This window comes from Eptesicus fuscus, chromosome 4, assembly GCF_027574615.1.
Source record: "Eptesicus fuscus isolate TK198812 chromosome 4, DD_ASM_mEF_20220401, whole genome shotgun sequence".
Lineage (NCBI taxonomy): Eukaryota > Metazoa > Chordata > Mammalia > Chiroptera > Vespertilionidae > Eptesicus > Eptesicus fuscus.
The window spans coordinates 23467447-23480781 of NC_072476.1; the positions used below are offsets into that span (position 1 = coordinate 23467447).

Sequence of the window (13335 nt, forward strand, 5' to 3'; positions counted from 1 at the left end):
CAAAAGAAGTCACCATTACATATGAAAGCACGCAGCTGAGGCGTGGGGGGTTTCCATGAGGAGCTGCCTTCCCTTTAGGGAGGAACCCTCAGACAGGCGTGCTCAAAGGAACTATTTGTTGATTTGAATGGAAAGGGCTTGTCCTCAGCTTTTGTCTGCTCTGCCCACCACCTCCAGCATTAGGTTCAGTGATGAGGCTCTGCCAACTTGACTTCCTGGGAGCAGCAGAGTCCTGATAAGAGGGCAAAATGCCCATCCTGTCGACAAAATCTTCATGTCCCTGCTGAAGCCTCTAAAAAGGGCAGAAGGAGAACTGCAGGTTCCCATTCTGATCTGTGGTGCATGTTTTGTTGCCTCCAAGAAGGTCCGTCGGAAAGCTTGTGGGACCTGGGCTCGGATGGACCTGGATTTGAGTCCCGCCGTGATTTTTACTCCTGTGGGACTTCGGTGAGAGTTGCCATAACCTGGACTGGACGGAGGCCGTTGGCAGTGGTTCTCAGATTTGGGTTATTTATGCCCAGCATCGTGGTTCTTTCTTTTTTGTTTTCAAAATTTGTTGTACTTTTTTGTGTATGGAAAATAATTACATAATTCCAAACTAAGAATGGTATTAAAAAGTATCTTTAGAGCACAGAACTCTAAAGAGGGGGTGTTGTATCACTGATACTGTTCAGCATTGCCATCCATGGTAATAATAAAAAGCAGATGGCCCTTAGTTATCCCCACCCCCATTTCACCATGCTTGTTTATTCATATGCCATTCAGCACATCTCATTTATTCAAAAAATACACTTTTATTTTGGAATAATTTTAGGTTTACAGAAAAATTGTGAAGACGGCACAGAGAATTCCTTTCTTTACCCTTCATCCAACTCCCCCTAATATAGTGCCTTACATAACCTTGGTACATTTCTCAATACTAAGAAACTAACATCAATATACTATTAGCAAAACTACAGACTTTATTCAGATTTCACTGGTTTTTCTACTACGAATGTCCCTTTTTGGAACCAGGATCCAATCCATGACACCACATTACATTTTGTAGTTGTTATTATTATTTTTAATCCTCACCTGAGAATATTTTTTCCATTGATTTTTTTATTTATTTTTTTTTTTTTAGATAGAGTAGTAGAGAGGAAAGGAGGGGGAGAGAGAGAGAAACATCGATGTAAGAGAGACACATGGATTGGTTGTCTCCTGCAGGCGCCCTGACCAAGGCCAGGGATCAAACCTGAGACCCAGGTACATGCCCTTGACTGGAATTGAACCTGTGACCCTTTGGTGCAAAGGCTGACGCTCTAATCACTAAGCCACACTGGCCAGGTCTGTTGTTAGTTTTATTTATTTTTAAATTCTCACCCAGGGATATTTTCCCATTGCTTTTTCTAGAGAGAGTGGATGAGAGAGGGAAAGACAGAGAGAAAATCAATGTGAGAGAAACACATTGATTGGTTGCCTCCTGGACATTCCCTGACCAGGGCCCAGGCCGAGGAGGTGCCTGCAACCAAGGTACGTGCCCTTGACCAGAATCGAACCTGGGACCCTTTGGTCCACAGGCCGACACTCTCTCCACTGAGCCAAACCAGCTAGGGCTATTGTTGTTTTTTAAACTCTACAGACTTTTTGGACTTTATTGACTGGCTGGGTGGACCACTTCCCACTCCTCCTTTCTTGCCATGTCTGCCCCCCTGTCTTTGCCTCCGAGGAACCTCACTTTTCGCTATTCCCGCTGTCCTCTCCTCATCCAAGGGAACCTTTTCCTGCTGGTTTATCCTTCCATTTTTTCATGTTGCTACTATAAGGAAATACATATTCCCATCTCTTTCCTACACAAAGCTATCTACTCTTTCTAAACCTTGATAATTTCATTTAAAAGATACAAGTTGGAGGCCACTCTGTATTGGGGACATAGAGCTCTTCTCATTCGTTCGAATGTGTGCCTCCACAGCATTCTGTTGGACGGAGGGCTTACTGAACCAGTTCCCTACTGGTGACGCTTGGGTTGTTTCTGTTTATGGGGTAGTACAGCACTGCAGTGAATCAGTTGTGGTTCTTTCCAGGAAGAAGATGAGACTGTGAGGGAGGAAAGGGATCATTCATTTGAAAAAGCATAGAGAAAAGAACCGAAGTCCGTTTTTTATGGAAACCTGGAACCCCTAAAACTTATCTCTCTGTGTTTTCTAGGGATCGTCCTTTTGCAATGGACTTGACTGGCAGGCAGGCTTTGCAGATGTAGCCTTGGAGATAAGCAAGGGGTCCTATAGAGGAGGCATCAAGATTTGCACTTGAACTTGCTTTGCAACCGTTGCTGAGGGGAAAATTTATGCCAGCTCAGGAAATGGACTCCAGTCAATAAGGCCTTCAGTGCAGATATTCTCTTGGAATAATTTATTAACTCCCTGCAGACCTTGTGGTCAGACACAATTAGAATCTTCTCCCACAGAGGCCGTGTACCACTTAACAGGCTCGGCCTGCAAAGTGGAATTGAGGCGGCCCCGGGGATGTCTGCAAACTGAGGCAGAGGGCCATGATATGGAGGAAACAGCTCAATGTAGGGGCAAGAGCCAGGCCTGGGGGGCGGAGGGGGACAGGCTTGAATCTTCACTCTGATAGTTTTTTAGCTGGAGTCCTTTGGGAATGTTACTTTATCTTTTTGAGCCTCAGTTTCTCCATCTGTTAGATGGGGTTAGCTCTTAGTATAATATAGATAACTAGTAGCCCATTTGCAGAAAGAATCCTGCAAGTGGCCGCTGTGGCCAAGTGCACTGCCACTGCCGCCGCTGTTGTGGCCTCCGCGCCTGCACCCGCTCTGCCCCGCCCTGCCCCGCTCCGCTCCGCCCTGCCCCGCCCCGCTCCGCCCCGCCCGGGCTTTCCCTCTGGCAGCCACCTTGCTTTCCGCTTTTCCTCCCTCTTCCTTCTAAGTTGTCTTCAGTCTTCACTCCTCCCTCCCTCAGCGTATGCAAATTAACTGCCATCTTTGTTGGGTAATTTGCATACTCACCCTGATTGGATGGTGGGTGTGGCTTTGGCTGGTGGGCGTGGCTTGGGTGTAGCGAAGGTGCGGTCAATTTGCATATTACTATTTTATTAGGTAGGATAAATGGCAGGTAATTTGTCTGGGAAGAAGTTTCAACTCCATGGGGTACAAACATGGAACACTTTTTTTTTTTTTTAAATTCTTTCCTTAAACCATAACCCACCCCCCCCCTCCGCCCCAACATTCTAAGGCGTGAGAGCTGAGCCTCCTCCCGGTGCTGGCCTACCCGGCACTATGGTGGATGAGGCCCAGGGAAGCTCAGCTGGGGCTCTCCTTAAACCTGACCGTATGGAGCACATTGTTCCTGGGTGGCCCTCACCTCCTCCCAGTGCAATTTGCTGTTCTGGCTCCGGGTCCTTTCTCAAGGCCCCCTTCGGCGAGTGGCCACGCTGGGCAGAGGGCGGCACTCCCCTTGGACTTTACAACGCAGACACTCTTCCCAGCCAACTGTTGGTGGGTTTCCTGGTGCGAGAGCTCGTGGAAGAGGCCCAGGTGAGGTGAGCATGTGAGGGACCCCGAGACCTTGGCGCACCTGTCTTCCATGCCAGTGAGGGGCAGACGGTGATGATGGCCGGGTGGCAGCAGAGGCCATGGCCTCTGGGTGGTTTCTTCATCTTGATATGTGTCCTATTACATGTTAAAGAGATCCCATGGAATATCACACGGTCTTCGTAGCGTTCCGTATCATGCAAAGAGCGAACTGCTCTGTTCCTTGCTTTTCTGGAAGCATCCCCCGGTTCAGTGGCTTTTCCAGTGGCAAAACCTGTGGGTCCTTTGCCATTCCCCACAGCGACCAGGACACGGACTGATCTCTTCCCTCTTTTGCTATCATACCGAAAACATTTCTTACCTCAAGTATCCTGGCATCAAAATCATCATGTGTTTCTCCACCGGGATCAGGGGCGGGAGGGCCAAGACATTGAACCATGTTTCCACTCCAGCTTCGCTCCAGCTTGACCTTCCTCTTCCTCTTCCTGTCCCACTCTTCTCTCTGCTGGATCATGTCAGCTTCCGCCTTCTGCTCTTCTTGCTGCTTTGGGCAATGGTTTGCACAGCTCCATCTCCCCTAGGAGGGACATTCAGACCAGGCAATGGGAGGCCACTGTGCACTCCATCGATAACTGACCCCTGTTCAAAACCTTTCTTCTCTCTCTCTCTCTTTTTTAGTTCTCTTGCATCTTTTTTTTTTTTTTTGGTCAATCCTCACCCAAGGATATTTTTCCCATTGATTTTTTTTTTTTTTTAAGAGAGAGTGAAAGGGAAGGAGAGAAGGGGTGAGAGAGAGGAACATCAATGTGAGAGAGACACATTGATCAGTTGCTTCCCGCAGATGCCCCAACCAGGGTCTGGGATTGAACCTGCAACCAAGGTACGTGCCCTTGACTAGAAATCAAACCCGTGACCTTTTGGAGCACAGGCCGATGCTCCAGCCACTGAGCCACCGGCGAGGGTGCCTCTTCCTTTTGTTTTTGCTCCTGTACTAGTCTCTGCTAATGCACTCATGCATAGCTGACCAGCTGTCAGTTTAGTGAAGAAACAATAGGATCTGTACCGTTGGCCCGTCAGGTTGGTGGGAGAGGAAATCCAGCATTGTGACTGTAGCACACAGATCCAGCTGCTGAAATGGTTCCCAGAGGTGACAGAGGGCCATTGCTGAGAAGAGTCTTCAACATGAAAGTGGAAGCTGTTGCGAAGGTGCTTATGTAAAGCTGCCTGGACCATAAATGACCTGCCAGTGCGCCCTGCATCAGAGGGAGGCAGCCCGCTGCTCTCACCGCCACCTGGGGGTAGCGTATCTGACCTTACTCCTGCCGCCAGCACGTCTGTCTGTGGCACAAGACTTTTCCATTCCAATCCACAGAAACTCTATCTGACCAGTCTACTCTCCGAGTTCAAAGGCAAATGATAATAGTTCACATGTATTAAACACTGACTGTGTGCCAGGAGCTATACTGAATACTTTATATGCCATACCTTTTTCAAACCTAACAACAGCCCTAAGGCAGGTAAATGTTGTTATGTCCATTGTACAGTTAAGACAACCAAGGCTCAGAGAGGTTGAGTGCCTTCCCAAAGTCACACAGCTTGTATGTGGTAGAAACCCAGTATGGACCAACATCGTAGCCCATGCCTTTAACCATTTTGTTACATGAGTTGAGGAAATGAAAGTATAGATGGGGCCGAGCCTTTTAACCCTTTGCATTCGCTTGCTTTTTTCTCGATCCCTTTATTCTACTCGGGATTTAATTTTTTAAATACCCCAGATTTTACAAAGTGCGGCAGTAGAATAAAAAACTGGAGTTTATTTTCATACAAACTTATTTATTTGGATTTTTTTAATATTTCATATTATTGATACATTCAAAGAGTAATTTTAATCTCGACATCCGAGTGCAAAAGGTTAATATCCGAGTGCTTAAGCTAGAGATCCCAGGCCAGTTACCCAATAGAGGGAAGTACATGAAGGGTCGCTCTGAGTTGGAAGTGGAGCCATGTGCAAGAATGGGAGATGAAGAGAGTTTTTGGTCCCATTTCTGAGGGGTCTGAGGTGGCCAGAAAGAACCCAGCCATATGCAGGAGGGTGGCTACCACGTGAGGGCCACGCCTAGAAAACCTGCCTATTTTAGGTCCCCTGTGGGTCTGATCTGACAGGGCATTTAGAGCATCTGAATCTATAGACTGTCTAACTCAATTGATCATCCATTTTTGCAAGCATTTTGACTTTGGTTCATTTCAGCATTGTGCTGAAATGCCCTGATTGCTTATTTTCCCACTCAAATACCGATGGACACATTTGTATCAAGTGTCTTTAAGTACGCAGGTCTGTGGTGGCCACTTAGGGGGACCTGTGTTCCAACATCAAGGAGTTACTATCTAGTTCAGTTGGAAAACCTAACGTGGACCCATTCGCTCCATCTTAGCCCTGAAAAAGATTGCTTATATTTGTTTATCCCTTCACTTTGCACTTGGGAGATGTGTTAGTTAACTAGGGCCAGAATGATGCCACATAATAAACCTTCCCCATACTCAGTGGTCTGTAACAGTGGACATGTACTCAGATTGTGCATCGAAGGAGATGGCAGGGGAGGCTCTGCTGGACTCAGCTGGGCTTGCTCACGCAACTGGGATTTGCTGAGCCGAGCTGGGCTCAGCTGGGTGGTTGTGGTACAGGTTTTATGTTTGTGGGATAACTTGAGTCAGCTGGGCTCCACATATCTCTCACCTTGTTTGGACTAGTGGGTAGCCAGGCATGTCCTTCTCATGGCGATGGCAGAGATGCAAGAAAGCACATCCAGCTGCATAAACCCATCTAAGTCTCCTGCTTGCACCATATCTGTCCTCATCCCATTAATCAAAGAAAGTCACATGGCCAAGTCCAAACTCAGTGAGGTGGGGAGGAACTACCAAATTACATGGCAGAGAATGAGGTCAAAGTAACTCAGAGAAAGTTATAAGAAATAGTCATGAAATACTCCTGGTGTGTTGATGCTATTCAGAGGGTTGCCTTCTCCTCCCTCTCCTCCCCCCTTCCCGTGCCTGTCATGTCACTGCATCAGAGAAAGCTGTGCTTCCCTTGAGCAACTGGGTATTTTCATTGGATGAATGCCATGAATCTCATGTTTCCCTCTTTGCTGTGGCTAGCAGGAAGCCCGAAGTCAAATGTCAGCTCATGCTTACCTAGGACTGGAATCACTGTTCCCGATGCTTACCTGATCCCGACCCACCTATGGCTTTATCTTCTTTTTTTCCTAAGGCAACCTCATTTATTTTATCCTGTTCTATTGCATAGATTTGTGTGTGTGTGTGTGTGTGTGTGTGTGTGTGTGTGTGTGTGTTTTGTCAGCAGCTACAATTCTTTTCCTGAATAAGGTGGGGAATAAGTGAACACCCAAATGCCAGATGACGTGTACAGATGATCCATTCTACTAACCTTTACTGAACACCTATTGTGTGTTGGGCTCTATAGCTGGTTCTGAGCTTACATGGTTGAATCTTACACATTCCCTGCAATTGAGGACCTCACATGACAAAAGGCTACTGCAGGGTTTCTCAGTGTCAGTACTACTGCCACTTGGGCTGGATAATTCTTTGTTGTGTGTGTGTGTGTGGAGGGGGGCGTTGGGAGGAGACTGTCCTGTCTATTGCAGGATATTTAACAGCATCTGTGGACTCTACTTACTAGACAGTAGTCTCACCCAACCCCAGTTGTGACGATTAAAAATAGCTCCAGATGTGCCAAGTGTCCCCTGGGAAGCACACTCACCCCTGGTTGAAAACCACTGGGTTATAGTAAGTCCAGTTGTGGGAGGTGGGGAGCCTGGGATGGCTTGCTACGGGAGGTGGCACCGGAGTGGAGCCCTGGAGGCCAGTTGGAGGAGCCAAACGAAGGGGAAGGGAGTGATCATTTCTGTTGCCTGGAGCAGCAGGTGTTGATGCAGGAATGATGAAAAATGAATCAGAGATACCACAGATCCAGGCTGTAAAATTGTGTTGACTGTGACCCAGACCTTGGATGAATTAGATTCTGTAGATCAGTGCTTTTCAACCTTCAGGATGTCTCATAAAGGACACGTATTAAACATGCTGGCAGATTCCTGGGCCCCACCCCCAGGGATTTTAATGGAGGAGGATTGGGCATTATGAATCATGCTGTTATGAACATCTGTATATTGTTTTTTAAAAAATTTTGTTTTAAAAATTGATTTTAGAGAGAGAAGAAGGAAGAGGGAGAGAGAGAAACCTTGATCTGCTGTCTCCTGCTTGCACCCCAACCAGGGATAGAGCCAGTAACCTGGGCACGTGTCCTGACTGGGAATTGAACCGGTGACCTTTGGGTGCATGGGACGACATGCAACCAACTGAGACACACCAGCCAAGGCTGTATATAGTTATTTTTTAAAAATATGTTTTTATTGATTTCAGAAAGAGGAAGAGAGAGAGAGAGAAACATCAATGATGAGAGAGAATCATTGATCGGCTGCCTCCTGCACGCCCCCTACTGGGGATTGAGCCCGCAATCAGGGCTTGTGCCCTGACCAGGAATCAAAATTTGACCTCCTGGTTCATAGGTTGATGCTCAGCCACTGAGCTATGCCAGCTGGGCATGTGTATAGTTTTTACATGGACATTATACATAATGGAATTGATATGTCATATGGTTAACTCCCTGCTTAATCTTTTGAAGAACTGCCAGCTTTGTTTTCTGAAGTAGAGGGTTCCAATTACTCCATATCTATTCTAGTGGGTGTGAAGTGGTATCTCAATGTGGTTTGGATTTGCATTTCCCCGATGGCAAATGGCGTCATGTGCTTACTGTTGAACAATGTGTAAGCTTCCCCCGGTTATTTTAATGCGCAGGCAGAGTTGTCAACAACCTGTCTGTGTTGAGGGAAAGCAGAGATGCTTGTGGGCAGTGTAGTTGGGAAAGCTGCCTGGAGGAAGGTGAGCAGCCTAGAGAGGTTAGACTTGCAACTAGATTTGCTGAGATCCTCCTGGGAGCCACTGCCGGAGGGACTGGAGGGAGAAGAGCTGACAAAGAGAGAGCCCTGATAGGCTTCTGCAGGGGTGGAGTGAGGGAGGTCTAACTGGAGAGAGAAGAGTGGAGGCATAAAGAGGGGGCTGTGTGGGAGAGAGATGGAGAATTGGAATAGCCCAGACTTCAGGCCCATAGAGTACTGGGGCAGGGGAGGGGAGAGAGGGAAGCAAGAGTCCGATTTCAAGCGTTTTCTGCTTCAGTGGCAGAGATGAGGAATCCATTTTGGGGAATGGATCAGATCTAAACTAGAAGCAAAGAGGAGGTGGGGACATAAACAGCATAAGTCCAGGCGACGTCCACTTACCCTCCCCGAGCCGCCCCTGGCTCATCCCTGAGTTGGGGTGACAATCCTTGGTTGTAGGGTGTGTTTGAGGAGTAGGTGAGGTAATTGATTTAGCCTGGAGATCTGTATCGACATGCACTTTGTTTATACATCTAATTTATGACCTTGGATTATTATTTACACTTGGCTCTCTCGCTACAAGACTGTCTTATTTATCTTTATAACTGTCTCGTGTGTTTGTATAACCTCGGTGCCTGTAACTGATCAGGGCCAGATTTACAGTTCCTTCCCTTCCCCTTATTAATGGCTGAGCACTCATTGTGAGCCAGGAGTTGTATATATTGGTTATGTTCTGTCCGCTTCCAGCCGCCCTCCCAGGGTCTCATCCCCGGTTTGCCGATGAACAAAACCAACCCCGGGGAGTTGTCTGTGGCTGAGTAAATTTTCGGTGCAGTGGGGGAAGAGGATAAAAGTTTATGGACTCCATGTTATATGCCAGATTGCGTAGTTTTTCTTAGAGTTCCAGTCACCCAGTAAGATGGCGTGATTATCTCCACTTTGCAGGTAAGTAAACAGATTGCCCAAGACCGCACAGTTAATGAAGTGGCAGGGTGTGATTGCAAAGCCCCTGGCTCCCCACTATAGCATATCGCCTCCACTGAGACCTTCAGGCAGCCTGAGAAGGGATGAAGGAAGGGAAGGAAGGGTCTGCAGGAGTTGGGAGGAGCAGCTCAAGGATCAACGCCTGCAGTGCTGCCCTCTGCACCTAGATGGCGCTCGAGGCTTGGCTTCCGGGACACACCTGGGCTCCAGCCTCTGATAAACAGGCTACTGGTTTCATACAATTTATTGTAAGGAGAGCAAGAGATTAAAATAATTTTTTTTTTTTGCCTTTGTTTTGTTTGTGTTTCTGCTTGTAAAACTAATCTATTGACTCTGCGTCCGCAGTTCATCTTTGTAGCTACCCGAGCCTAATATGCTGGCAAAACCCCAGGGTTGGGGCGGTGAAGGCACTGGCAAGTGAGACATTTCAAGCAGAAAATAAAGTGACATGGCCCCCTCGCACAGGGCCCCTCTCTTGACCCCTTTATCACAGTTGCCATGGTCTGAAGATGTCAGCAAATCCCCCCATCCTGGGAAGCAGGGCCTCTGCCCCTCACAAGGAGGAATGTTGTCAGAGGTGGGAAGAATTTCTCCTTCAGTGTCTGACCCCTCATTTTGTGAATCTAGAAGATGGATGGCTAAGTCATGGGTCCGAATTCAGGTCTTTCGGGTCAGTTTCGCTCACTTCATTCTCCTTCTCTCTCTCTCTCCTTTGTTAAGATAAAGTATTTGTTGCCTAGACTGGGTTTTGTAAACATGATGAGGGGAGTATGTTGGGTGTAAACAATAGAGGGTGAGGACTGTGGCAGATTGGAGGTGCCTTTCTCTGTGTAAGGAGGCAACTGGTTCTCAGCTCCAGCCGGCTAAGAGGAGATGCCATGTTATCTACTTAATTTTTTTTTTTTTTTGCCTGATTTGTAAAAAGTGGCAGATCTGGATTTTTATATATTTTCTAATGTTTAACAGTTACCAAGTAAAAAAGGTGTGGGGGAAAGAAAATGCTAATCGTGGTCTCTGGTGTAGAAAAAATAGAATATCCTCCTTCCATATCCTCCTGAAACACACCTGGTTATCTTAGGTGCCCAGGGAGAAGAAGGGCTATGTTCGCTAGAAGCTGGGACCTTGGAGGGTTGTGTGGGAAGATCTTGGCTGCACCCCAAGGGGGGATGGACAGGAAGCAGCTGAGAGGAGTAGGAGGGGATGGGGAGGGCTTAAGAAAGGGCACAGAGCCTCAGGTCAGCTCAGAAAGGTCTTGCCAGGCTGGGTGGAGGGGCGCTCTGGTCAGCTTCTGGGACCCCTGTTCAAAAGAGAAACAGAACTGTTCTGAGAAATTGAGAATGGTGTCATCTTTATATCCTGTTTTCCTCTTTGCAGTTATTCTTAAAGTCTAAATGTGAGGATTTTCTTCATGCACATTTCAAATCTGGATACTAACTTAAAAAATTATTTTTATTGATTTCAAAGAAGAAGGGAGAGGGAGAGAGAGAAAGAAACATCAATGATGAGAGAATCATTGATTGTCTACCTTATGCACCACCCACACTGGGCATCGAACCTGCAACCTGGGTATGTGCCCTGACCGGGAATCCAACCATGACTCCTGGTTCATAGGTTGACGCTCAACCACTGAGCCATGCTGGCCGGGCTGGATACTAACTCAACTCAAATCTCCCCATCCCTTTTTTTTTTCCTTTGGTCACTAGGGAGCTTGGAGCCCAGCTCGAGTTCCCATGCTTAACAATTGTGCAAAACCTAGTGGACTGCATAGATGCTTTCCCCCTTGGCCTTCATGTCCTGTCCCAAATATATTTTCCCTGGCTTTGTCTTTTTTTTTTTTTTTTAATTTTTATTGTTCAGATTACAATTGTTTCTCCTTTTTCCCCACATATCTCCCCACCACCCAGTTCCTACCCCCCCTCTTCCCTTACCTCCCCCCCCCCCCGCTCCATAGGTGTATGATTTTTGTCCAGTCTCTTCCCATACTCCCCACACAGACACCCCTGAGAATTATCAATCCACTCCCATTCTATGCCTGATTCTATTAAGTTCACCAGTTTATTCTGTTCCTCAGATTTTTAATTCACTTGCTTTTAGATTCACTTGTTGATAGATATGTATTTGTTGTTCATAATTTTTATCTTTCTTCTTCTTTTTCCTCTTTTTAAAGTACCTTTCAGCATTTCATATAATGCTGGTTTGGTGGTGATGAACTTTTAGCTTTTTCTTATCTGTGAAGCTCTTTATCTGCCCTCAATTCTGAATGATAACTTTGCTGGGTAGAGTAGTCTTGGTTGTAGGTTCCTGCTATTCATCACTTTGAATATTTCTTGCCACTCCCGTCTGGCCTGCATGGTTTCTGTTGAGAAATTAGCTGATAATCGTATGGGAGCTCCCTTGTAGGTAACTAACTGTTTTTCTCTTGCTGCTTGTAAGATTCTCTCTTTGTCTTTTGCTCTTGGCATTTTAATTATGATGTGTCTTGGTGTGGTCCTCTTTGGATTCTTTTTGTTTGGGGTTCTGTGTGCTTCCTGGACTTGTAAGTCTATTTCTTTCATCAGGTGGGGGAAGTTTTCGTTCATTATTTCTTCAAATAGGTTTTCAGCATCTTGCTCTCTCTCTTCTTCTGGTACCCCCATAATTCTGATGTTGGTTCGCTTGAAGTTGTCCCAGAGGCTTCTTACACTATCTTCAACTTTCTGAATTCTCTTCTCTTCATGCTTCTCTGGAAGAGTGTCCTTGGCCTCTTTGTATTCCAGATCTTTGAGTTGATTCTTGCAATCCTCTAGTCTGCTTTTGGGTCTCTGTATAATATTTTTTATCTCAGTCAGTGTATGTTTAATTTCTAGTTGGTCCTCATTGAATTTATCGGCCTTTTCAGGAAGAGTGTCCTTGGCCTCTTTGTATTCCAAATCTTTGAGTTGATTCTTGCAATCCTCTAGTCTGCTTTTGGGTCTCTGTATAATATTTTTTATCTCAGTCAGTGTATGTTTAATTTCTAGTTGGTCCTCATGGAATTTATCGGCCTTTTCCATGAAATTCTTGAAAAACCTTATAACCGTGGTTTTGAACTCTATGTCCAGTCGCTTGTTCTCCTCCATTTCTTTGGTTTGTGATCTGTTTCCTTGCCTTCTCATATTCTCTGCTTCCCTAAGTTGGTAGGGTAGTTTTGTGTACTAGGTGTCCTATTGGTTCAACGGGTCAGCCTCCCAGTTACTTGAGGTGGACACTCTTGGTGTACCCTTGTGTACTGTGTGTCCCCCAGCAGGAGCTACAGCAAGGGCTAGTTTTCTCCTCCTTTGCTTGGGCGGTTTTGGAACAGTCTGACTGGAGCTGCAGTTGGTTAAGCTGCTCCAGAACAGGCCATTTATATGCAAAAGCCGCTGTGTGGAACCTGGGCGGGTTTGTAGAATGTGCGGGGCGGGGCCTCAGGGCGGGGCCTCAGGGCTGGGCGGGGTCTCAGGGCGTCACTAGGCTGGGGCGTGGCCAACGGCGATGACTGCTATCAGCCGTCTCTGCCTTTCCACGTTTCCAAGTCCCTGCGCCCCGCGCTCCAGCGCAGTAAACAATGATTGCTGGGCGCACCACTGCAAAAAAGTCACTCTCACTTTCCGACCCGATGGCCGAGAGTCCAGCTTCTCCCCGTAGGTGCCTGGATCCCCCGAGTGTCCCCAGAAACTGGATTTCAGAGTGATCGGGAGCTTGTCTCCCTGCGGGTTGAAGAAAAGCCGCGCACCTAGCCGCCCGCCGCCGGCCCGATTCGCGTGCCTCCGTACCTCAGCTTTTCAGCGATTGTGCTTCTTTCTCTTCTTAGTTGTAAATCTTCCACTCAGCCAGCTTTCCCGTGGTTCTGGGTGGTAACGTTTTTGTCTTTTA

The 13335-nt window shown here is 46.9% G+C and overlaps 1 pseudogene; it reads right to left on the reverse strand.

The window, feature by feature from the left end:
• Window positions 1-2166: 2166 nt before the first annotated feature.
• Window positions 2167-13335, reverse strand: part of LOC103286281 (28S ribosomal protein S5, mitochondrial-like) — a 59306-nt pseudogene continuing 48137 nt past the window's right edge.